At 40.7% G+C, this 25,368-nt stretch overlaps 1 protein-coding gene and 1 long non-coding RNA gene across 2 annotated transcripts in view; one reads left to right on the top strand and one right to left on the bottom strand.

Annotated features, from left to right (window-relative positions):
• The window catches only part of PROP1 (PROP paired-like homeobox 1), a gene marked incomplete at its 5' end in the record, with an annotated part of 94,756 nt that overhangs the window by 65,843 nt on the left and 3,545 nt on the right, over window positions 1-25,368 (bottom strand). The window lies entirely within an intron of this gene.
• On the top strand, window positions 2,099-23,802 carry LOC309861116. Its single transcript, XR_014309759.1, has 4 exons — window positions 2,099-2,183; window positions 4,424-4,519; window positions 15,365-15,500; window positions 21,556-23,802. It is a non-coding gene; the product is annotated as an uncharacterized lncRNA (long non-coding RNA).

Here is a 25,368-nt window from a genome sequence, read left to right as displayed (position 1 = left end):
TCTTATTTCAGTAACACATTTTCTTAACATGCTATCTTTTATTTAACTAAATGTAGCCACATGAATTTTCTTTGGTTAATATTTGCCAGGTGTGTCTTTTTCCAACATTCTACTTTTAAGATGTGTGTATCTTCGTTTTAGCATGAAGCTATATTTCTAAAAATTTAGTCTTATATTATTTTTCTTTTAATTGGAAAGTTAAGTCCATGTGCATATCTAGTGATTACTGAGAGGCCTGGATTTATTGCTACCATATCCTTATGTACCTTTTATTTGTCCAAATTTTTGTTTATGGGTTTATTGCACATGTGATATTTTATTTTACTTTACTTTACTTTTTACTTTATTTTTTTGTCCTCCCTTCCCCTTTGCCCATTCCTTCTGCCTACTTGTTTGGAAACTGCACATTCTATTTTGTGAGTTTTATTATCAAGGACCATTTCTCTATCAGAACAACTATGATCAATATGCTCATGTGATTTCTTTTTTTTTTTTTTTAAGATTTTATTTATTTATTTGACTGACAGAGATCACACGTAGGCAGAGAGGCAGGCAGAAAGAGAGGGAGGAGCAGGCGTCCCGCTGAGCAGAGAGCCCAATGTGGAGCTCAATCCCAGGACCCTGAGATCACAACCTGAGCTGAAGGCAGAGGCTTTAACCCACTGAGCCACCCATGCGCCCTATGTGGTTTCTAACATAAGAATGACCTGTAGTGGGGCGCCTGGGTGGCTCAGTGGGTTAAGCCGTTGCCTTCAGCTCAGGTCATGATCTCAGGGTCCTGGGATCGAGTCCCGCATCGAGCTCTCTGCTCAGCGGGGAGCCTGCTTCCCTCTCTCTCTCTCTCTGCCTGCTTCTCCATCTACTTGTGATTTCTCTCTGTCAAATAAATTAAAAAAAAAAAAAAATCTTAAAAAAAAAAAAAATGAATGACCTGTAGTGGTGGAGAAACTGGTTCAAGGTATTGTCTTATTGTAGTGACATATTTTTATTTACTTTGGTGCTATCTGGGGTACTTTAGCTTGATTAAATGAATTGTGGAATCTTTCATAGTTTTCAATATTTTACAATAGTTCACAGAGCTCTTAAGAGGAAACAAAGTTAGTTAAATAAATAAAGGTACGAGTTAAAAGTAGTAAAGAAATATTTTATTCAGCACTACTGTAATAGAGAAGAGAAGCTTCAGTAAAACTGAACTCAACTCCCAGTACAGCCAAGACAGCAGGGGATTTACAGTAACAGATTAAGGGATCAATGGATGGAAAATGACCAAAATGAGACAGCGAAGTTGGGGGATTCTTGCAAACCTGTCTCAATAGGATTATTGCTAAAGGCAGGCCAAAGATGCAGACATCAAGAGGAGGGAAAAAGGAAACTGATCAGATACCAAGAATGAGGTTTCTACCTAAACTGACTTAGCAGGACTCTTGCAAAAACTAGGGGCTCTGCAGGCTAGGACTGGGCCCAATGTGGCCGAAAAGAAAGAGGACTCAGAGGAATCTGGTTTGGTCCCGTCTCTGTCACAGCAATAGGAAGAGGCAGAGAAAATTAGCATTTATCTTGATAAAGCCAAGTAGCACAGTCTATGCTACCGTACTGATAGGTCCCAAATGTCATGTATTTCTCTAAGTGCCAGCGACAGATCCAACTGAAACAACTCTGGCCACACATTCAATTAGACTTTTTCGGGGCATTCTACACTGTACCTATCTTGGGCGCCTAGCTAGCGGTGGGGGGGTGGAGGGAGGTGAAGGAGTATAATAATCACCACTCATGGGGGGCCCACTACACATACGGTACGTTACTACCTTCTTCCGACAACTTTGCAGGTGACTCGTCATTTCACAAGAGTAAAACGAGGCTAGTTAAAGCTCTCTACCCCCTCATCCCTTCGTATGGGTTAAGCATGGTCAGGCTCTAACCAGGAGGAACTTCTTTGGGGAACCGCCCCCCCCCCCCCCCCCCCCGCAGCTTCCCAAGACAAAACCCCACTACCGCGAGGGAGCCATGCTGGAAACGCCTACTGTTCTACGGCTGGGATCGCCCCCGCCCTCCCGCTGGCGCCTGCGCAGTGACAGCCGCGCCGCGCCCCAGCAGCCTTGTGGGAAATGTAGTCCGTCGCCCGGGGCGTACGCGCCGGGGAGGGCTGCGTCCGCACCGGTTGCTCCCGCTCCTGCTGGGAGAGGGTGAGTGTGGGGCCGGGGTGAGACGCACCGTATGGGACTGGAGCCAGGAGGAGGCCCACGCAGGAAAAGGCCCGGACGGCCGGGCGAGGCCCCTGAGGGGCGTGGCTGGCGGTGGATGGTCTGGGGGCCGTGTCCTCTCAGTCCCCGCGCGGCGCCGGGCCGCTCGCTCCAGGTGCGCCCTCTCTCGCCCCGGGAGCCCGGCTGGGTGGGAAAACCGAGAGATGAGGACCATCACCTGTCGGGAGCGGTGAGGGCGGGGGACCTGGTGCAGCGGTCCCGGGCCCGAGGGCTCTGGGAGTCACTCAGACCCTGGGCTCCTCCCCGCCGCGGGCTTTCCCCGGGCCGCACTTCAGAAGTCTCTGGGGATGCCGCACTTGGTGCGCGGTCTTGGGGCTCCAGCACCTGCCCTTTGTGTCCGCGGACATCTCGCGGACGCGCCATCTGCAGTCTCTGATTCCAAGAGGCGCTGCGTGGACCCCCTCTTGACCCATCTAAGAATGGGGAGGTCGACCCCATGCAGGTTTCTGTTTCAGAGAATCGTTTTATTTTTTTAAAGCCATTTTTTTCCTCCGTCTCCCCCAGCCCCCCAAAAAGGATAAGTTAACTATAGGAAAACTAGAAAATTAAGAGGAGCATTTCAAATAAAAAATTATTTGAAAACTCAAAATCTGCATGTTGGCATATAAACATAGAAAGCCTTTGTTTCTACACAAAGATGTGGACATTAGTGTCCTCTCTATTTACATTTAAAACCGAGCTTTGACAGACATTTGGAAGGGGTTTAAAAAGCACAAATACTGAGCTCCATGATTTTTTACAAATGTTTTTATCTGTGTAAATACCACTCGAATCAGGTAGAGAATAAGCTTTTAAAAAAAATAATATTTTGAAAACATACAGTTATGTCAATTTTTTAAAACAAGTGTCATTTTAAAGAGCGTGAAAAAAAAGTGTCTGTGTCATATTCAATCCTTCCTTTAGGCCTTTACGTTATTTCTCAGGTTTTTAACCCCCTCATGTTATAAACCATATAGGCCATCCAGCTACACACATCTTTGCATTCCTGTCTTATTCTTTAAATCTCTTCATATGAAAATTTCTGGATCATACTGTAAGACTTTTGATACCCTCCCACCTTACTCTCTCCAGAACAGTAGTAGTTTATAAGCATTTGCAAGATAAGGATGTCTGATGGATCCACTCCAAGTCTGGGTGTTCCTGTTCTCCAACTTTCTGAGAGGTGCAGGCAATAGGGTTGTTTAAATGTGTGTTTTGAACACTAATGAATATTTTATGAAATGCTGAGGTTTGTTTTTGAATTCTGTATCTAATACAGTGTTTTCTTACTAGGTAGAAATGTTACATTTTCTCATGGTTAGGCATGGAAACAATCCCTTCATGTTTGGGTCTTTGGCATCATTGTTAGGGGGCCGTCTATCCCATTATCACAAAAATGTTCATCTGCAGTTTCTTTTAGTACTTTAATTTGATTGAATGTGCAAATTTTTATTCTTTTCCAAATGGTAAGCCCTCGTTCCAAGTTACTAATTCATTCTTTTTTCACTGATGAGAGGTTACTTTTTCATATCCTGAATTCTTACATACAAAATGTTCTCGGAATTGTTTGTGTTGGCAGGATTTTAATTTGTTCTACTGATCCTTTTCTCTGCTAGACTATAATCCATGATGGCATGGAGAGAACTTGTTCATCTGTTTTGTTTATGGCTGTATTTATCCTTTCCCCTAGGAATCTTGCCTGGTACACAGTAGGTGGTCAACATTGTATCTGGTGCATGAATGACTCAGTCTGTTCAATCAGTGTGTTCTAATTACTATAGCTTATCTGATACCTGGTGGGCAGGTTCTCCCTCACCACTCTTCCTTTTCAAATGTTTCCTGGCTGTCCTTAAAGGACACACTTAACTTTAAAAAAGATATTTTCCATAATTATCCTTAAAATACTATTACTTAAGCATAACTTGGTTAGGAATGTGCAAAGTTTATAAATTAATTTCAAAGAAGTAACAACTTAGATATTGTGATAGCCTATCCAGGAATATGGTATATTTCTCTGTTCGTCCTTTATATATCTAGATAAGCTTAGCAAAATAAACTTCATGAATATAAATATCGTTTCCTTAAGAAGGTACCAAACATTTCTTATTTGGCTGATCTGTAGGTATTTTATTTGTTGTCCTTGCAGGCGTCTCATTTCTCATAGCTTCCTTTCCTTCCCTCAGCTCTGCTTCCTCTGGATCCTGCCCATCCCCTAGAAGGATGGCACAGGAAGGAAAGAGAAGGTGATGGCTATTGGGCCTCTGCCCCTGGCAGCTAAGGTGAGTGCATGTTTCTCTCTAAACCCTCTCCCTTACTCCTTAGCACTTATACCTGTACCATATGTGGGCTTCACTGCAGAGGATGGGGCTACTGCAATCTCAGAATGTTAGATATTTCCCATAAATCCCCCCCTAGTGGGGGGCTTTAGTGTACCTCAGCTCTGTCCTCTGCAGCCTACTTCCTTAATCAGCTGGAAGCCCTGGTCTACTGAGCTTTTGGTGCCATTCAAGCATCATCGAAGGAACAAAAATCATATGAAAGATAGTCTGGGTGCTTATCGGGTTTATGGACTCTCAGGGAACATAAGAGAGGTCATCTCACTCAAATAAATATATAAAATCTTTAAAAAAAAAGAAAAAGAAAGCAAGAAAGCAAGAAAGAAAGAAAGAAAGAAAGAAAATGGAATTTGCTAGTTTTATTAGAACCTGGAGTTTTTGCTGCTCTGGAAAAAGAAGATATCAGGGGGACTTGGCCCCAGGAGACCCTAAGTTTTGTTTTGTTTCTTATGGTTAGGCTTACTTAACTTTGTTTCCTATCCCACAGGACTCAAAGTGTTTTTCTCTATTCATAAGATCATGTATTAGCGTTCTCTCAGATATGTCACTTGTTTATTTATCAAAAGAACAAGTTTTAAAAAGGCTTCAAGAAGACAAGTACTAACTGTTGTGATTTATGTTTGTCCTACTCTCTCTCCTTAGTATTATCAAGCTCAGTTATGAAAGGCATCATAACTCACAAAAATGGGCAGAAGAAAGAGGGAGTTTCCAGAAAAGAAGGTTTAAAGGGGGAGCATTCAGAAGATTTCGGTTGATGAAGGTTGTAGTTGGCTGTCAGGAGCCTTGGTTTTATTTTATTTAGCAAAAATAGTGTTAATTAAGTTTTTTAATCAGATTTTTTTCCCCAGGTGTAATTTTATTTTATTTTTTTTAAGATTTTATTTATTTATTTGACAGAGATCACAAGAAGACAGACAAGCAGGCAGGCAGAGAGAGAGAGAGAGGAGGAGGAAGCAGGCTCCCTGCTAAGCAGAAAGCCCGATGTGGGGCTCAATCCCAGGACCCTGGAATCATGACCGGAGCCGAGGGCAGAGGCTTTAACCCACTGAGCCACCCAGCACCCCCAGGTGTAATTTTACATAAGATAACCCATTTTAAGCATATTATTTATTGAGTTTTGACAAATTTATGCACCAACATAGTCATTACCCCAGTCAAGCTACATTAACAGTTTCTTCACCCCAGAAAATGTTGTCACCCCCTTCCAGTCCACATCCCCTGCCTCAGGCAATCACTGGTTTGATTTCTGAATACTTCAGTATGTATTTCCTAAAAACAAGCTCTCATTTTACATCACTAAAATATAATTACCAAATGAAGATGCTTATGTGGACACAGTACTGTTAGCTAACCTATAAACCTTACACATACTTTGCCACAAATTGGGTCTTTATCTGGTCCAGGACCTAATCCAGATCACAGCTGGCATTCAGCTGTCACATCTCCTTAGTCTCCCTTCACCTGGAACAGTTCCTCAGTCTTTGTCTTGGATGACCTTGACACTTGGACCTGGGATGTATCAGTGAAGCACTGGAGCTGTTCTCCTTTTTCCATCTTTCCTTTTTAGGCTGGTCATTGGACTATGAATCACCCAAATAGGACTTGTATTTGCCTTTAAACTACATCTTCTTTTTATGAATATACATACTAGCTGTGTAGTTGTAAAAAAAAATTTTTAAGACTATAATATATAGTTGTAGGTCTCAAACTGTCAAAAATATGCACAGGCACACATTCTTCTGGCCTTTTAAATACCTGTTTACATGCTTGCCCAGTTTTATACTGGGTGGTTTATATATAAAAGGCTTTTATGCAGTGTGGACATTAATCCTTTGCCATAAATCATTATTATTTATTCCCTGTCATTTCTCTTAAATGTGTTTATAACATCTTCTGCTATAAGTAAGTTTTGGAGTTTTATGCAGTTAACTTTCCTTTTCCCTTTGTTTGGCTTTGGAATCGTGCTATGAAAGGCTTTCTGTATCCCAAGAGTATATAAACATTTTTCTATGTTTTCTATTAATTTTATTCTTTTAAACTGACATCCTTGAGCTCTCTGGAATTTATCATATATTAATGTGAGATTGGAATATAACTTCATTTAAAATGTGTAGTATTTTGTTGTCCATCCGTTCACTCAACAGGGACTGAGCACCTGCCTATCACGTGTTAGGCAGTATTCTAGATGCTGGGAAAATGGTGGTGAGTGAGACAGGCTCGGTCCCTTTCTCCTAGGTCCTGTCTTTCAGAAAGGGAAGGCAGCAGAGAAGAAATAATTACTGAGGACATTGTTAGGTGCTGTGAAAGCCACATAGTAGGGTGGCATGGTGGAGTATGATGTCTGTTTTAGCTGGGTAGAGCCGGAGTGGCACTCTGGAAGAGATGGCATTCCAACTGGTGTATTTGAATAATCTGCTTCTTTCCATAGATTGGAAATGCTACCTTTAATGTATGCTATGTTTATATATACATTACATAAGTTTTTCTAGGTTCCATTCAGTCGCTCTATCTCTGCTCTAGTACCACACTATTTTATTTGTTGTTTTAGAATTTATTTTGTTATTTCATAAAGCAAATTCTTCCTTGGTTTTCTTTCCAAAATTTTGCATTACAGTACTGTTATTTTACAGTTACCCTTATAGTCAAATTTTATTACTTTTTATCAAGTTTTAACAGTAACAAAGTATGCAATTCTGATTTGAATTCCATTAAATCTATATCAATTTGAGGAAGACTGCCATCTCTTACAATGTTTATTCTTCCTATTAAAAAACTACCCTTCATTTTATTCAGATCATTCATAATGGCTTTTGTTAAGTTTGATCACAAGGATCTTACATATCCCTGTTAAGTGTTAAGTGTATTCTGGGGTGTTTTGGTTTTTTGTTGCCATTGTGACTGTGATTTAAACACGACTGAGATTAAAAAAAAAAAAAACAAAAAAAACTGGATTGCTGGGGCACCTGGGTGATTCAGTCAGTTAAGCATTTGACTCTTGGTTTTGGCTCAAGTCATGATCTCAAGGTCCTAGGATCAAGCCCCATGTTGGGCTCCATGCTCAGCAGGGAGTCTGCTTGAGATTCTCTCCCTCTGCCTGTGTACCCCCACCCCAACTCACAAGCTCGTGCACGCATTCTCTCTCTCTCAATTAATAAATCTTAAAAAAAATAAAATAACAATTGGATTGCTAAGAATTATACCTGAAGAAAGACGTTGTGTTGCTGTGGTGCCTCAAACTTCATCACTGTCATACCTTCTTTATAAATTATGCTTTGATCACTTAAAATATCCCCACTTATTCCATTTGGTTCTCAGTCTTTCAAAGGATAACAATATCAAAAAGCCTGCGTCTTTAGGTTTAAGAAAACCTTTGCACGAAAGAGACAAATCCATGAAGCTGTTTATTTCAAACACCATGAGTTAACCTGTGCTTTTAATGTAGCGCTGGGGAGAAAAGACCATACTAAGTGGAAAAGCGAAAGGGAAAAACCTCTGAAGGGATTAACAACAAATACGTTTTGTGAGCAATATCATTAAGTTTTGGTCTTTAGGAGCCCTTTTATATAACTCAGGGGCCCACAGGATGTTTTATAATAGAGACAAGCTCTGGGAGCTCCGTACTAAAGCTGATGAGAATCCAGGAAGTGGGAAATACTGGCATATAGCCCACAGGAGTCTGAATCTGGGCTTTTTTTTTTTTTTAAGATTTATTTATTTATTTATTTATTTGACAGACAGAGATCACAACAGATGGAGAGGTAGGCAGAGAGAGAGAGAGAGAGGAGGAAGCAGGCTCCCCGCTGAGCAGAGAGCCCGACGTGGGGCTCGATCCCAGGACCCTGGGATCATGACCTGAGCCAAAGGCAGAAGCTTTAACCCACTGAGCCACCCAGGCGCCCCTGAATCTGGGCTTTTAATTTTGCCCAATATATTCAGCTAACAAGGCAATTTATTGGGGAAAAAAAGTGGCTTAATTTTTGGAAAGAGAATATCCTATTTCTGTTACCTTTTTTCCTGTTCCCACATACATTCTATCTTATCTGATATTCATATGTTCTCCTCCTAGTTTCTTTTTTTCTCCTTGTTTTTTATTTACACTGGCCTGCTGTATCTTGTGAAAGACCCGTGGATCCCCTTACCCAAGAATCCAACACTGCCACTGGATGCAATCAGCAAGAGGTTTATTGTCACGCGGGTACCGGCGGGTGGTCGGCAGCTCCAGCTAACTGAGCACACCGACTGGAGGGAAGCAGGGTCTTTTATAGGAAGGTACAAACAAGTTTTGGGTGGGGCGCATCTGATTGGTGGACAGTTTGAACTTTTGAAAAAGGCATACTTGGAGTTTACTGATTGGCTTTGGGGACCCACGCGTGCGAAGAGAGCAGCGGGGGAGGGGGCACAAGCTGATTGGTTATGAGGGCCCGCGCGCTGGAAAGGAGAGGCGGGGAAGGGGAACAAGAAGGGGGAAGGGAGGAATGCCATCATGACGTCTCTATTATTTCTATAAGCCACGTGGCTAGAGAAGAGCAATAAGCAATTAATCACACAATTGATAACCTAATTTCATACCTAAAGGCCAGCGGTTTACAGAAAAGCAAACAAGCAGTTAGTTATCCTATCTATCTACTAGGGGAGGGGTCTTTCATCTTGTCTCTACCCTACCACCCCTCACCCCACACACATACACCCTTTTTAACTTTCTGGTATGTAGTTTAGGTATATCTCTGGTATGTGCTATATTTGAAACCAATTTTAGAGTTTTTGTCTTTTAATAGAGAAAGTCAACTTATTCACGTATGTTGTTACATAAGTATCACGTCTTTTTTCTGATTATTTAATGATTTATGTTTATCATGCTTTCTTGTTTCCTTTCTTTATATTTGTTAAACTGATGGTTTTTCTTGGTTCCTTTTTCTCCTTTCATAAAATGGAAATTCAGCCACATAATTATGTCCTTCTAGAAGCTACCTTCACATTTTTGGACAATATTTGTGATTTTTAACATTATGTTGATATGTCGATTAAATAAGTATTAGGAGGAAATAATGAAGTAGAAAGATAATGAACTCTGCCTCAGTGCTGACACTTTTCCTAGAAGTTCACAGCGAGCAGGATGTAAAATACACATATTTCTTGGGGTGGGTTTCGTCCCATCTCTGGTTTCCAGGCCTTTTCTCCCCACTACTTTTCTCCCCTTTGCCCACTTACATAGCACAGCACTCTTTGTCCTTAAATGAAAGCCTCCTCAGTGGCTTTATCCCCATTTCCTTGTCCTTACTGCTTTCCATATCCACCGCCCCTCCCACCACACACTCTCTCTCTCCCTCTCTCACTTGCTCTGAAGAGGGTTGGCTTTTTCCTCTAACAACACGAGGAGATAGATGGCCTGGGATTTGAGTCCCAGCTGTGTGATCATGGAGAAATTATTTAGCCATCCTGATCCTCAGATTCTTCATCTGTAAAATGATGACTGTACTGCTAGCAATCTAGCAGGTTGTCATAGGGGTTAATGGGGTGAGGTGTGTGACTCTCCTATTAGCGCAAAGCTCAGTACAACAGTGAGTACTCAATTAGTGCTCCCTCCTTGTACCAGGCTTCTTCAAGAAACAGAACCCACAAGCTGAAGAGTCCCCACGATCTACCCTCTGCAATCTGGAGGCCAGGAAAGCCAGTGTGTAGCACGACTCCAAACCCAGAGATCTGGGACTGAGGGTGTAAGTCCTGGTCCGAGTATGAAAGCTTAAGAGCTAAGAGTACTGTCTGAGGGCTGTCGCAACTCAAGCAGAGGCAGTAAATTTGTCTTTCCTCAGCGTTTTTGTTCTCTTTGGGCCTCAATGGATTGGATGATGCCCTCCCACATTGCTGCAGGCTGATCTTTACTCGGTCTAATGACTCACTGGGAGCACCCTCACAGAAATACCTAGAAATAATAATACTTTACTATCTATTTGGGAATACCTTAGCCCAGTCAAGCTGACACATAAAATTAACCATCACACTCATTAAACAGATACTGAATGCTTATTGTGTTTTACTTCCTAATCTAAGGGCTAGAGAACAGGGCTGAAATGGGCTTAGAAATTTGAAATGCCACTTTCAGGTCAAGCTGGATGTGTTCTTGGACTTCTCAACCATATTCTATAGGTACCATGTTTGTACATGCTCCCTCCATTAACTGGGATTCTGCCTAAATTGTAAAGCCTGAAATTCCATGTGCTGCCTGGACATCGCTGAGCCTCATGGGGCTCCAAAGCCCTGGCTATGAGTTCCCCTGGGTCTTCCTGCCCCAGCCCAGCAGGGAAAGCACCCTACCTAGCTAACTGCCCTATCAGCCAGACCGGTGAATCCCTCCCAGTCCTCAACCTTAATAGGTTTTGCCTCCCTACCAGCCCATAAAATTGTTCAGACAGGTCGACTGCAACTTCCTACGGTCACCTTGCTCTCTTGTCACTAAAAAGCCTGCCTCCCACAGCCCCTGCTGGTTCACAGGTACACTCCCTGAATGGCCCTGCATGGGGAGGTAGTTCCTCCTTCCCCAGGCTATAAGAACATGTGACTTGTAAATTGCTGTCAGCCTCTTCTGCCTGGTGCTCGGTGTCATGTGTTCAGTCATCTTGTGCTCTCTAAGGTTTGGGATCCCTCCTTCACCAACAGGGTAAATGGGAGGCCATTAGAACACTACCTACTCTTTGCCAGTGGTTATCTAGGGCAGCCTTCAGTACCTTTCCCTATTACTCTCTAATACCTCCTCTTCCATCCTTACAAGTCAAAGCACATTCTTTTTATTTACTCATTTTATTTAACTATTTGAGAGAGCACATATGATGGGGTGAGGGGAGAGGGAGAGAGAAATTCTTAAGCAGGCTCCATGCCCGACATGGGGCTCAATCCCAGGACCCTGAGATTACAACCTAAGCCAATATCAAGAGTTGGATGCTTAACCGACTGAGCCACCCTGGCACCCCAAAGCACTTTATATTACATTTTTCTCTGGTTATTTCATGATAATGTACATTTTTTGTTTAGTTTCTTTTGGCAGATAAGACATTTTTCTCACACAGATCTTTATCCTGTCCCTTCTAACACGGATTTTTTTTCCCCCACTTCCCTCAGGGGGTTTTATTAGCATAATCCTCTGAGCAAGAATTTATAGTTTCAGGAGTCAGTGACCATCAGGGATGTGTCTGTGGATTGCACTTAGGAGGAGTGGATTTGTCTGGATTCTGCTCAGAGGAACTTGTATGGGACAGTGATGCTACAGAACTACAGTGAGACTTGGTTTCACTGGGTAAGACCTCTTGTTCTAATTCAAAATCTCCCTACTGACATTTTCCCCCACCTACTGCCACCTTTTACAACCACAGAAATTCAGAAATTTACACTTGCAATCCTCATTGATAGGTCATTGTTTTAGGATGGTTGCTTGGTGTCCTCTCTGGACATGGAATGGAAAACGGAATCTTCAGAAGACCGGATGGGGAAGAGACAAGGACAGGTACTAGGAGTGGTTATTATACTCAGTTCAGAACCCAAATGTACTGTCTCTCCCCCAGAGCAGGGCATCAGCTTTCCAAACCAAATGTGTCTTCTCAGCTGGAACTTGCAGAACTGAGCTGGATGATAAATGGACTTAGAGTGTGCCTCTCCAGGTACACATCAGGCTGCAAGGACTTGTTACTGAGTGTGTACCCAAGGAAATCCCCACGGAGCTCCCTCGGTCTCCTGGAGTGACAGCAACCCTGCCTGCCCTTTATTCCCTCAAAGGTCTCTGCATTACTCATGTCACTCATCCTTTATCCGTCTCGCAAAAGCCCTCATCATGGAGGGAAGAGTGTAGGAGGATCAAATGAGTACTACATTTGTAGCACTTATTTATTGCTGTGAACATCAGTAAATGTACCAATTATTACTGCTTTTCTGTCTTTATCTGTAGTTTGAATCCCTGTCTTTCTATCTTCTTCCATTTTATATTCTCTTTCTTCTGTTTCGTGAGTCTTTCTTCTCAGCCGTAATGTGTATCCATGACTTCTTTCATTTAAATGTTTGTCAGCTTTCTTAAAGGAAACTGAGGTTTTTTTCCCCGAGTTGCAAACTTGTATATGTGTTTTAGTCTTCATTTGAAAACAAATGAAGATGACGTTAGCTTTTCTATTTTCACTAGTAACCTCACGTTCTATACATTCCCTTTCTCGTTCCTCAGGTTTCAATCTGGATTCCATTCTCCTCTAAACATTTAATGTCTTTTTTAGTCTTTGTTAACTGGTTTCTAATCCCCCTTAGAAATGAAATTTCTGTTAGAGGTTATCACTGACTTTCTTCTGGAAAGAAAAAAAAATTTTTTACAGTCTTTTATTCTCTATTCAATATGAAAGCATTTCTTCTTATACACTTTTTTAAATTAAAGGGATAGGCACGTATTTTTTTAAAATCTCTGTATAAATAGTATATGGCTACCTAAGTATAAAGCAATAAAAGAAATCAGTAAAAGAACATGTTGATAGGAAAAAAAAAAACAAAGAATCTTATGAATGCCAGTTTCCAGTAAGCTTTCTAAAGAATAAGATTTGGGGCACCTGGGTGGCTCAGTGGGTTGAGCCTCTGCCTTCGGTTCAAGTCATCTCAGGGTCTTGGGATCCAGCCCCTCGTCGGGCTCTCTGCTCAGCAGGGAACCTGCTTCCCCCTCTCTCTCTGCCTGCCTGTCTGTCTACTTGTGATCGATCTCTCTGTCAAATAAATAAATAAAATCTTTTTTTTTTTAAATAAAGAATAGGATTTTACAAGAATCACTGGGTCAAAAGATGTATTTTTTATGATTCCTGCCACACATTGCACAACTTTGGATATTTTATGCCTTTTAATGCTTATTTATTAGATATAAAATGATCCCTGAAGGTAGCTTTAATTGCCTTTACTATAGATTCTGTGGTTTGATTCTATTTGTATTTAATCTTATGTAAATAATCTTTTTATTCAAAAAACACTTTGTGAGCGCTAGGCTTTGTTCCTAGCATTGTGGCTATAGCACTAAACAAGACAGGCAGCTTCCCCATGCAGCTTATAGTCTACTGGGGTAGACAATAAATTAATAAAGCAAGCAAGCATGGAAGGAGAAGGGAAAGGAAAGGAAGGGAATGAATAGCGTAGAGTCCTAGTGCTATGTGGAAAAAGCAAGCAGCGTAAGGGAACTAGATCAGTTAACAGAAGCTTTATTGTAGATGGAGTGATCAGAGAGGGCCTCTCTTTGAAGCTGTATGTTGAACAGGTAACTTACAAAGTGATGGGCCATGCAGGAAACCATTCTGAATCCAGGGAGCAGCAGGTGCATCCTACATGGCCTTGTTTGATGGGAAGAATGCCAGGAGATGTAAAGATTTCCTTAAAGTTAGTCTTTCAGTCCTTTTCTGGAAAAAAAAAATTATTTCTATTATATCTATATCTTTAAATTTCTATGAGCCACCCTCTCGTCCTGAGTGTTCCTTCCTTCTTTTTTTTTTTAAGATTTTATTTATTTATTTGAGAGAGGGAGAGAGACAGAGAGAGAGAGAGCATGAGAGGGGAGGTCAGAGGGAGAAGCAGACTCCCCATGGAGGTGGGATCCCAATGTGGGACTCTGGGATCCCAGGACTCTGGGATCATGACCTGAGTTGAAAGCAGTCGCTTAACCAACTGAGCCACCCAGGCACCCCCTGAGTGTTCCTTCTTTCTTAACAGCAATATTTTTAATGCCTGTATTTATTTGTCTGTATGAGAATATTTAGATTGCTTTTTGTTGTTGTTGTTTTCTCTTTGCTTCGTTTTTTGGTATATGTTTGCAGCATTTTTCCCCTTGTTCTCCAGATTACTTTAGTAGGTTTATATATGCCTTTTTCATTATCCCACTGTCATTTTTATTGGGGCAGCGGAGGCAAACGCATGTATTCTTGATCCTGGGTTTTCCTCTCTTCTTTACTGTTCAGGCTGCTCTGTTGGGCCAAACCTAAAGACTCTTCATTTGTTTATGCTTGCATTTCACATTATATTTTGCCTTGTCTCTCTGAATGTCTGTCTAGCCACTAGTATGCAGGCTCACTGAATTGTCATGATTGAGCTAACTTTGCTTTATATCCCCTGCCTGGCATGTTGCCTGCCAGAGTAGGTATTTAATATATGTTTGTTAAGTGAATACTGAATGACATCAAGTAGAATTTTTAGAAATTAGGTGAAAATACAGGTTTGAAATTTACAATCCTATCTGTGACTTGGTATCATGAGTATTATTAATTATCAGGATGAGGGAATGAGAAAGGCAAAGCAGCAAGGATGGGACCCCAAAGAACAGTAAGACTGATTTGGGGCCAAAAATGCCCCAGTGAAGGGGACAGAAAGAGTCATCAAAGGAGGAGAAATGTAGGGAAAGCCAAGGGAAGAGAGAAGAAGTGGGAGAGTAAACATGCCAACCAAGAACTGGAGGGTGCTGTTGGCCTTAGCCAGAAGGACGCTAAGGATGTGGCGTGGGGAAGGGCACTCTTGTTGCAGAGGGAAATGGGCTGTGGGTATATGAGTAAAGAAGCAAACAAGTAAAGACATTACAACTAGTTGTTTCAACAGGGTTCACGTCAGAGGGCAAGGAAGAAAGGGCAAGAACTGAGACAAGATGGAGGTTGGGTACCTCTGGTTTTCTTACCAGCAAAACAACTCAAGTGTATTTACAAGAGTAGAGAGGAGAAACCAAAGCCCCAGAAAAGTGGAGCCAGAGGATGAAGCCCAGAAAATTGGTGGTGTGCTAACTCTGGGTCTTGTTTTTTCCAGGTTTTGATGTTATTGCCAGATAAAGCTACCTTTTAGTCTTCTGTTCAAAACCAAGACAAAAAAGTGTGGAGGACTGAGTGCTGTGCTCGGCTCTTGTCCAGCCATCCTGACTCACTCTTTGTAACCATCTAAAGGGGTAGGTACTGCAGCACCCCTTCTTAGGAGAGACCAGTTCAGAGATGGAATGACATGCCAGAAGTTGAACACAGGTTTCTGGTTTTGTTTTGTTTTTGTCTTCAAGTTTAATGCTAATTCTGAAACAAAAAAGTTGTAACTTTCCTTCCCTTCCTTGCTGTGACAAATAGAACCTTAATGTCCTAGCCCAATTTTTCTTTTAGATGATTGTTTTCTTTCTTACTTTTTTTTAGAGAAAGAGAGTGAGTCTGGTGGGGGGGAGGGGGAGGTGCAGAGGGAGAGAGAAAGAATCCATGCTTGGCACAGAGCCTGACATGGTGCTCAATCCCACGACCCTGATATCATGACCTGAGCCCAAATCAAGAGTCAGATGCTCAACCAATTGAGCCACTCAAGCACCCCAGTTAATTATTTTCTTTTTCTGTACAAAGGTTTTCATGTGTATAGGTCTTGAATTAGATATTGCCTATATTTGATAAAAGCTAAGTAGAAAATGTGCAGATAGAAGTTCTGTTAGAGACAGCATTATCACTAGTAAACTTGTTAATGTTGAGACAAAGATGGGAATTATTAGCAATGTGGAAAGCAGTGAGGTTTTAGCCTCTAATCAGTGGTCATTAGACTTAAATCAGTTGGTGAAGTACAGTCATGAAGAAAACAAACAAGAACATGTTTAAAGTATTAAAATCTATTACCAAAGATCTTGTCTATGAAATAAGATACAGTTAGGGATCCTGTAACATTTTAAGCCCTCCAGGAAGCCACCCTTTACTACCCCTAAATGTAGAAACCTATTATTTGTGTTTTATACATGACTTTGTATCATTCTCAGAAATGTACTGGGTGACAATCTGTGTGTGTGTTTCTATGTCTGTGTGTGTACATTAACATGTATGTACACACACACACAGAATTTATATACTGTTACGGAGTCCCTATTTACAGAGTTCCTTCTGCTAAGCTGAGCCTCCTTCATGTTTGCTACAGCCCTGTCTTTGCCTCCATCAGTAGGAAAACTAATCTGAAAGACCATAAATGTAGAGGTATCCAAAGTGCATTGATCTTTACACAGCGCAGACCCACACCTGCCTTGGGGCCTCTGCACTGGTGGTTCTTTCTGTGTGGGTTGCTCTCCCTGTGATAGTCCTGTGAGTCCGTCCTTAGCCTCTAAAGTCTTGGCTTCAATATCACCTTTTCACTGTGGTCTTTCCTGAAGACTCTCTGTGAAATTACAGACCATTCCCCTCACCCATCATGCTCCCTGCTTCCATCTTACTGCTTTTATTTTTTTCTGAAAGGCATGCCACTTAAATTTTAAGTATTTTACTTATTTATTATGTTGGTTGCCTTTCTTCCTCTCATGGAAATAAAAGTTCCTTAGGCCAGAAATGTGTTTTGTTCATCATTAGCACTCTAATCAGCACCTGGGTCAATAGTGATTCTTGAAGAGATAATTCATGTTCAGAGGGTCAGTCTGGCTGCTAGATGGAGAATGCACTGTACAGTAAGTAGCGAGAGTGTTAAGTAGGAAGTCCAGTCAGGTGAATACTGAAATTATCTGGTGGAGTGGAAGGAGTAACTTACCAACTACACAGGGGATTGAAGAAAGACAAAAAGAAATAAAAACTTGCCGTAGGAAGAGCAGGACCTGCTGCCCGAGGGCTGTACCTGCCCCAGTTCTCTTGGGGCGGGTACAGTGGGTACAGTAGAGGCTCTTGGCCTCCTCTATGACCAGTGTCAGCCATAAAGACTGAAGGATCTGTGTTCTCCCAAGGTCCTGGGGGCTCTTGTTCATGTCCTGAGGAGTACCAAGATTATATAAATCCTGTAACTAGACATTCTAAGACAATAAGGAGAATGAGCTATCACTCCAAAGTCCTGTTTAGGAAAAAATGAAGAGAGGGCTATATATTTTTTTAACACAAAATAATCATGGTAATGATAACAGCTAACAATCAATGACCAAGCATATTGCTGTGCATGTTAACAGGGTCCTTGTTTAATGAGACAGCAAAATAGCAAGCATCTGAAACCTCATCCAGTCCTAGAAGAGCTACAGTTTTTGATCCTTAGTGCTCCCATCCCAACCCCTCAACACTTCACTAATTCGGAGTACAGTTACCCTAACAATTTTGTGTTTTCCAGGGAGACAGTCATGTGATCTGAGAAAAGTAAAATTTCCTCTCCTCTAAGTTGTCTAATGTGCTGGTCACACTTTGGGAACACTATTAAATAGTAAGCATCTGTTCCTTGATTCTGTTGTTAGTGTGAATTCTGGTATTTTATGTGTATTTGATACATTGCTTATACTTTTGTTTTTGAATCAGGATCCAAGTTGGATATTATCAAATACTTTTGAAGCATCCCTCATGTCCTACTAATATATTGTTATATATGTTGTCAATATATTCATATAATTAATATATAGTATATATTATATACAATATATAATAGATATATGTTGTATAATATATAATATTAATATAGTATATAATGTTATATGATGTATTATATATATTACATAATATAACATATTATATTACTAATTAGTAGCATCCTGATAGTGACATTCTGGAACTCCTGGATAAATCCTTTGTTCAAATCAAATATCTAAGCAGTAGTTCAGGAATGGCTTCAGTGTACTACAATTACTAAATCTTTCATATTTAAGAATGTGTTTTGGTTTTTTCTACAACATGTATGGAGTACTGGCCATGTGCAATTCTTGAGTCACATTGATCTTTCCTCAGTCCCTGAAGACATGGCTTCACTGTCTTTCTGGAGCAATCGCTTCAGTCAGTTTAAAGAAAATTGTTGGTAATCCATTTTTCTTTTCCTGCAGCAAATCTCCAAAATTAACTTTTAAATTAGATCTCCAAATTCCATGAAGATATATGGAGTCTGTTAAGTTTTCTTTAGTACATAATGATGTTTCAACTTAAAATTACTAGTATTTTCCAAAATTGCAAATATTTTGTTGTTCTCATTTTAAGAAATGTCTTATAGACAATATAATATACTATAGACAATACATATACTATTTAGCAAAAATCTACACAGAAGAGGCCTTTATAAGTACTTATTTTTTTTCTTACATCAACACTATACACTAGGTGCCATTTAACAGCTGAGCAAACAGGAACACAGACAGGTTAACGTAGCCTTCCCAAGGTCACACAGCTAAGTGGAGCCAGGTAGCCTGGTTCGAAAGTTGTTGTCTTAACCATTATGCCATACTGCTTCTCTTTATAGTTCATGATGATAAAGATGAACAAATAATAAGGAAAGCAAACACTAAGGCACTAGACCCCAGATTTAGAAACAGAACATTGCTTGTATATTAGAAATGCTTTGTGTGAGCCTCCTTATTCATGTCCTCTTACCCAAGACAGAACCATTCTTCTCACATTTGTGATAATTCCCTTTCCTCGCTTTTACTTACAGTACTGCCATCCATAAAGGAATCTCTAAACAATACATTTAGTTTTAGTCTGTTTTTAAATTCGATCTAAATGGACTCTTACTATATATATTTTTTTGTGTGACTTTGCTTAAATTATTTACTCATTCTGATTATTTTACATAGCTTTAGCTAATGTTCTCTGTTGGTTCAGGTTGCTATCACAGAACACCACAGATTTGGTAGCTCTAACATCAGACATCTATTTCTCATAGTTCCTTGGAGGCTGGAAGTCTGAGATGAGAGGCCAGCATGGTTGGCTTCCTGGTGAGGCCCTACCTCCTACTTCATGGACAGCTGCCTTCACACAGCATCCGCACATGACAGAGAGCATAGAGAGGGGAAGCAAGCTCTGTCATGTGCGTCACTTCTTATAAGGGCTTTACCTTCATGACTTAATGACTTCCAAAGGACCTCCCCCTCCTAAAGTTATCTCATTGGGGATTAGGCTTCAACACACGAGTTTTGGGGAGACATAAACATGACATTTTTAATACTCACTGTTTTCAGTTATTCTGTTGTCATAAATATTTCACAATTTAGTTATCAGTTCTATTGCTGGTAACATATGGGTGGTTTCCAGTTTTTTGCTCTTATGTACAATGTTACCTTAAAAATTATGAATTGTAGTACACCTTTGCAAAGCAGATTCCCTAAGCATATGTACCTACTAGTGGGTTTACTAAATCACAGTCTCTGTACCTATCCTACATTACTAGGTAGTGTTAAACTTTCTCAAATACCTGAACCGAATTACATTTCTACCAGTGGTATGTGATATTTCCATTACAACACATCTTTCTAAAATCTGAAGCTATCAGTCTGCACTTTCTTTTCCCTCAAGTAGATGTTACTCACTGGAGCTTTAATCTCCCTTCTCCTGGCTACTGTTGAGATTGGGTATCTTTGCTTGTTTACTCACCATATTTCCTTTTCTCAAGTCATTTGCCCATTTTTCTGGTGGGCTTAGTGTTCCACAGACACTGTTTTCCAGATCTAGGTTCTAGTCCTGTATGGGCCATGTGTTGCAAAGATCTCCTCCCAGTATGTCACTGTTTTTGTTTACTTCCTTTTCGATACCTTTTGATGACTGGAAGCATTTCATTATTCTTCCAGTATTTATTTTCCAGGTGGTTTTTATGGTTTTTTCCTCATTCTCCTGTTTTTGTTTCAAAATTTTATTTCTTAAACCTCTACATAGTTTCCAAATTTGTCATTTTCTGTGTATCACTTATCTTGAATGAGGGCAGTTTGGTCTGGAGTTTGTATTTGTCTAACACTGTGAATGGCTCCTCTTTTGCCCTTTATGTTGCTTACTGGGTAGAGCTTTGGTTGGACAGTTGGATGTAATATAGTGACGGGAGGAGGCAGCCTCCAGTTCATGTGTCGCCTGTCGATATCCACACTTGATTGGATAGGTCCTTTCTGGGGTTACGCAGTGGTGTGTGTGTTTTAGAAGTGGAGCCTGCATGGCTTTCCACTTTTTCTCTTTTTTTTACATAAGCAGGCCAGGTTGCAAGGAGGTGGTTTAGTTAATGCATACCTCATGCTTCATAGTAAAGCCTCCTGTCCACAGGCCTTTTTGTTGGTTCAGTATTAATCTTGGCTCTCGTAATTTTGATCAAGCTGACAGCTGATTCTCAGACTGTAGTTTTCTGTCTTCTGCCTCTCATCTCCCCTGGCCACTTTGTCTAGGATAAGAAGTGGGATGTGAGAAAATAAAAGTCTGAGTGGTCGCAAGGTCCCTCCTTCAAGGCCCTATCTCAAGCAGCTCAACAGATCCTGCTTTGCCTCTTCCTGCAACCAGTTCACATTTCTAATGAATGGGTATTTAGGAAATGGTAGGGCCCTATACGCCCCTCTTACTTAAAGAGAATGAGAAACTTACAGCCTATTGAAAGTTGGTGGTAAGGGGAACCTTTAGATTGTGTGATCGTCCTGTAAGTTTCAAGAAGGTTGTGGTATTTTATATTCCAAACAAATGTGCTCCTGAAGGGTAGTTTATATGCATTATCTCACTTAATCCTCATCTGATTATTTTTATCTTTATTTTATATCTGTAAAAACTAAAATCCAGAGAAACAACTAGTTAAGAGGGTACGTTAACAGCCAGGGTTTAAAGCCAAGTGTGTCTGACTCCAGAGCCAACAGTTTTTGACGGTGTCACACTGTAGTGTTGTACAAAGATTTAGTGTCAGAATCAGAGGCAGCACTGTAGGGGAGAAGAAACTGCTGGTGGGAATACCAGGACTTTCTGATCTGCCTGCCCCGATCCCAGCTTATCTGTATTTCCCCTTCATCCCATCTTCATTATTCAGCCATGTCCAGAGGTCAGTGATTTCAGTGTCCATCCCTTCTGCATACTCAGGCTTACTCTTTTCTCTGCTTACTACCTCCTCTAGTTCTTCTGTTATTCATGAACTAGTTCACTGTTCTTTCCCTCCCTTCTGTTTTTCTTCCTAACTGTAGACATCTCTGAAAGCTCTCACATGTGCCCCATAGTTATTCTCAGTTTCTTTCTTTCATTCCCATCATATACAGTTTTTTGTCTTCCAGCAGAGAAACCAATGTATATTTGATTTTTTTTTTCCCCCAGACTGGGAGACAAGACTTGAAACCAGAGAATCAACGACAAAGCCCACCATTACTGAAGATTTATCCTATGGGGTAATAATGGAAAGAGGTCTCTGGCCTTCTTTAGGGGAAGCGTGGGAACCTGATAATTGGTTAGATGGAAAAGAGAAAAACCAGGACAGACATCCGCACCAAGTGGCCCTTACTCATAAGGAAACCCTCCCTGAGAGGCGGGCATATGGTGGTCATGAATTTAAAAGATGTTCTAGTCAAAGGTCAATCCTTGATATACAACAAAGTGTTCCTGTGGGACAAAGGCCCCATAATCAGAATTCATGTGGCGAAGACACTAAACAGAATTCTGAATTAATTAAAGCTCAAAGTATGTTTGTAGGAAAGAAAATCTATGAATGTAATGAATGCAGGAAAACCTTCAGCCAGAGCTCATCTCTTCTTAAGCACCAGAGGATTCATACTGGGGAGAAACCCTATAAATGTAGTGTATGTGGGAAGCACTTCATTGAACGCTCCTCCCTTACTGTACATCAAAGAATTCATACTGGAGAGAAACCCTACAAATGTAACGAATGTGGGAAAACCTTCAGCCAGAGCATGAACCTTACTGTTCATCAAAGAACTCATACCGGAGAGAAACCCTATCAGTGTAAAGAGTGTGGAAAAGCTTTCCGTAAGAATTCATCCCTTATTCAACATGAAAGGATTCATACTGGAGAGAAACCCTACAAATGTAATGAATGTGGGAAAGCTTTTACCCAAAGCATGAATCTTACAGTCCATCAGAGAACTCACACAGGAGAAAAACCCTATGAGTGCAATGAATGTGGGAAAGCCTTTAGTCAGAGCATGCACCTTATTGTACATCAGAGAAGTCATACTGGAGAAAAACCCTATGAGTGTAGTGAATGTGGAAAAGCCTTTAGTAAAAGCTCAACCCTTACCCTACATCAACGAAATCACACTGGAGAAAAACCCTACAAATGTAACAAATGTGGGAAATCCTTTAGTCAAAGTACATACCTTATAGAACACCAGAGACTTCACTCTGGAGTAAAACCTTTTGAATGTAATCAGTGTGGAAAAGCTTTCAGCAAGAATTCATCTCTTACTCAACATCGGAGAATTCATACTGGAGAGAAACCTTATGAATGTATGGTATGTGGAAAACATTTCACTGGGCGATCTTCCCTTACTGTACATCAGGTTATTCATACTGGAGAGAAACCTTATGAATGCAATGAATGTGGAAAGGCCTTTAGCCAGAGTGCATACCTTATTGAACATCAAAGAATTCATACTGGTGAGAAACCCTATGAATGTGATCAGTGTGGAAAAGCCTTCATTAAGAATTCATCCCTTATAGTGCATCAGAGAACTCATACAGGAGAGAAACCCTATCAGTGTAATGAATGTGGAAAAGCCTTCAGTCGGAGTACAAACCTTACACGACATCAGAGAACTCATACATGAGTTTTTTCATTGAACCCTTCACCAGGATTAACTCTTCAGTGATAATCAGATAAAGCATGTAACACAGAAACCTAATAAATGTAATTATTGTAGGAATCTTTTAGGTGAAGTATAAATTATTATATCAGATAATACCACTGCAAAGAAACCATATGGAATAGAGAAATCTTAATTCAGAATGTAAAACATTCCTTTACACCAGAAGCTTTAAATAGCTAATGTTCTAAACAAAGAAGATTCATGAAGATAAGTTCTATTGTATGTCATAGTGTAGATCTTTGGATATCAGAGACTTCACACTGGAGAGAAAAGGTGAGAATGCTAAACTGGACAGCCCAAAGACCTGGTATGTAGTCCTGATCTGTCACTAACTTGGACAAGTCACCTACTTTCACCAGGTCACAGTATCCTTATTTGGTAAATGAGAGATTTTGAATTTAGAAGGTCTCCATGGTCCCTATTAATTCTAAAATGCTATGAACCTATAAATATAACCAACACTGGGAAATCCTTGATCTTTTACCATGTTATATGTGTTATCTAGATGCTTCTATTCCACCATCTGGTTTCCTTGGATGTTTTGGGTCAAAATTCTCTACCTCTACCAAATCCTATTATTATCCATCCATGTCCCTCCCCCCTCTCCCGTGCTGTTATTTTCTCCCATAAATCATAAGCTGGTTGCTACCGGGTGATGAAACAATTGTACGGATCATAATGCAATAGCATGCTATTTTGAGTTCTCAATTAATAGTCATTAAACTACTGTTAAGCAAGCTAATTATTTAGAAAACAGTGTAACTTAAATATAGTCTTAAGTACATAGGATTCAAACATGTATCTTTGTACCATACTCTGTGTCAAAGTGAGAAGGAGAAAAAGCTAGACACTAATTGACATGAAAATGTGACATAGTAACAAAATCTTTGCAACTCAAAACAATCATAGGTTTTATAGATCTCCAGTGATGACATTAGATTTAAATGAAATAAATTTCATTGATTTCATACATACTTAAAAAGTGGTAAGTATGTGACAGACATGATTAGAAGATCAAAATGGGTAAGATATATTCTTTGCTTTTTAAAAAAGATTTTATTTATTTATTTGAAAGAAAGATCACAAGTAGGCAGAAAGGCAGGCAGAGAGAGGGGGTAAGCAGGCTCCCTGCTGAGCAGTGACTGTTAGGATCCAGAAGACCTCAACCTAGGGAGGCGCAGAGGAACAACACCAAGGCAGCTCTTTCTGCAACAGCACGGGCTTTATTGTTCCAGCATGCTGGGGCTCTGCAGCATACCCGAAGATCAGGCAGAGGCTGAGAGCCCTGATCAAGGGGAGCATATGGTTTTTATACATTTTTTAGACAAAGGCTTGGCACAAAGCCACAATCACAGTGACCTCTTTACACAGTTACAGTTCCTGGTATGCTCTGCACAGTTTACATTTTTCAGTTAGCCATATCTTATTGTCCAGGTGCAGCTGTGGTCAGGCGACTGTGAAACTAGGACAAAACAGTTCTCTTCTTTGTTAACCACAAGCATAATTCAAGGACCTTTCTTTCTTTCTTTCTTTCTTTCTTTCTTTCTTTCTTTCTTTTTTTTTAAAGATTTTATTTATTTGACAGAGAGAAATCACAAGTAGATGGAGAGGCAGGCAGAGAGAGAGAGAGGGAAGCAGGATCCCTGCTGAGCAGAGAGCCTGATGCAGGACTCGATCCCAGGACCCCGAGATCATGACCTGAGCCGAAGGCAGCGGCTTAACCCACTGAGCCACCCAGGCACCCTCAAGGACATTTCTTAAGCAGGAAACGTGCTTAAGATGCCCCAATGTGGGGCCTCGGGGGAATGGAGGGGAACACAAGGGGAAGGCCATGCTCCTACTTCTCAAGGTTCAACCCGCAAAGCAGCAGAGCAGTTAGAGAAAAGCAAGTTAGCAGAAGCTCCACACAATTTAACTCTTTCAGCTCGGCTCAACCCACTGAGACACCCAGGTGCCCCTATTCTTTGCTTTTTAAGGGCTCAACTAAAAACTGGCCTGGGATGGGAAAGGAAGAATTCAAGCAATAATGAGGCAGAATCTAGATAATGTGGTAATTGATTAAATGTAGAAACTTGAATTTACTTGGATGGATGGAGTACCATAATTAAGAACACACAAAGTTGACCCATTTTTGTGGGAACATGGTAAGTTCAGTTTGGGGGCATTTTAATGAGTCTGTGGGTATCCTAGTGAAGATTCCTGACAGACACTAGAATAACTGGCAGGACAATTATGAAGGGTGCTCTGAGAGTACTGTCATTGAATGGGGGAGGTAGAGGAAGTGGAACCAGTAGGAGCTGACAGGAAA

Source organism: Mustela nivalis (genome assembly GCF_964662115.1).
Source record: "Mustela nivalis genome assembly, chromosome: 3".
Taxonomy (NCBI): Eukaryota; Metazoa; Chordata; class Mammalia; order Carnivora; family Mustelidae; genus Mustela; species Mustela nivalis.
This window is presented reverse-complemented; position numbering and strand designations above follow the sequence as displayed.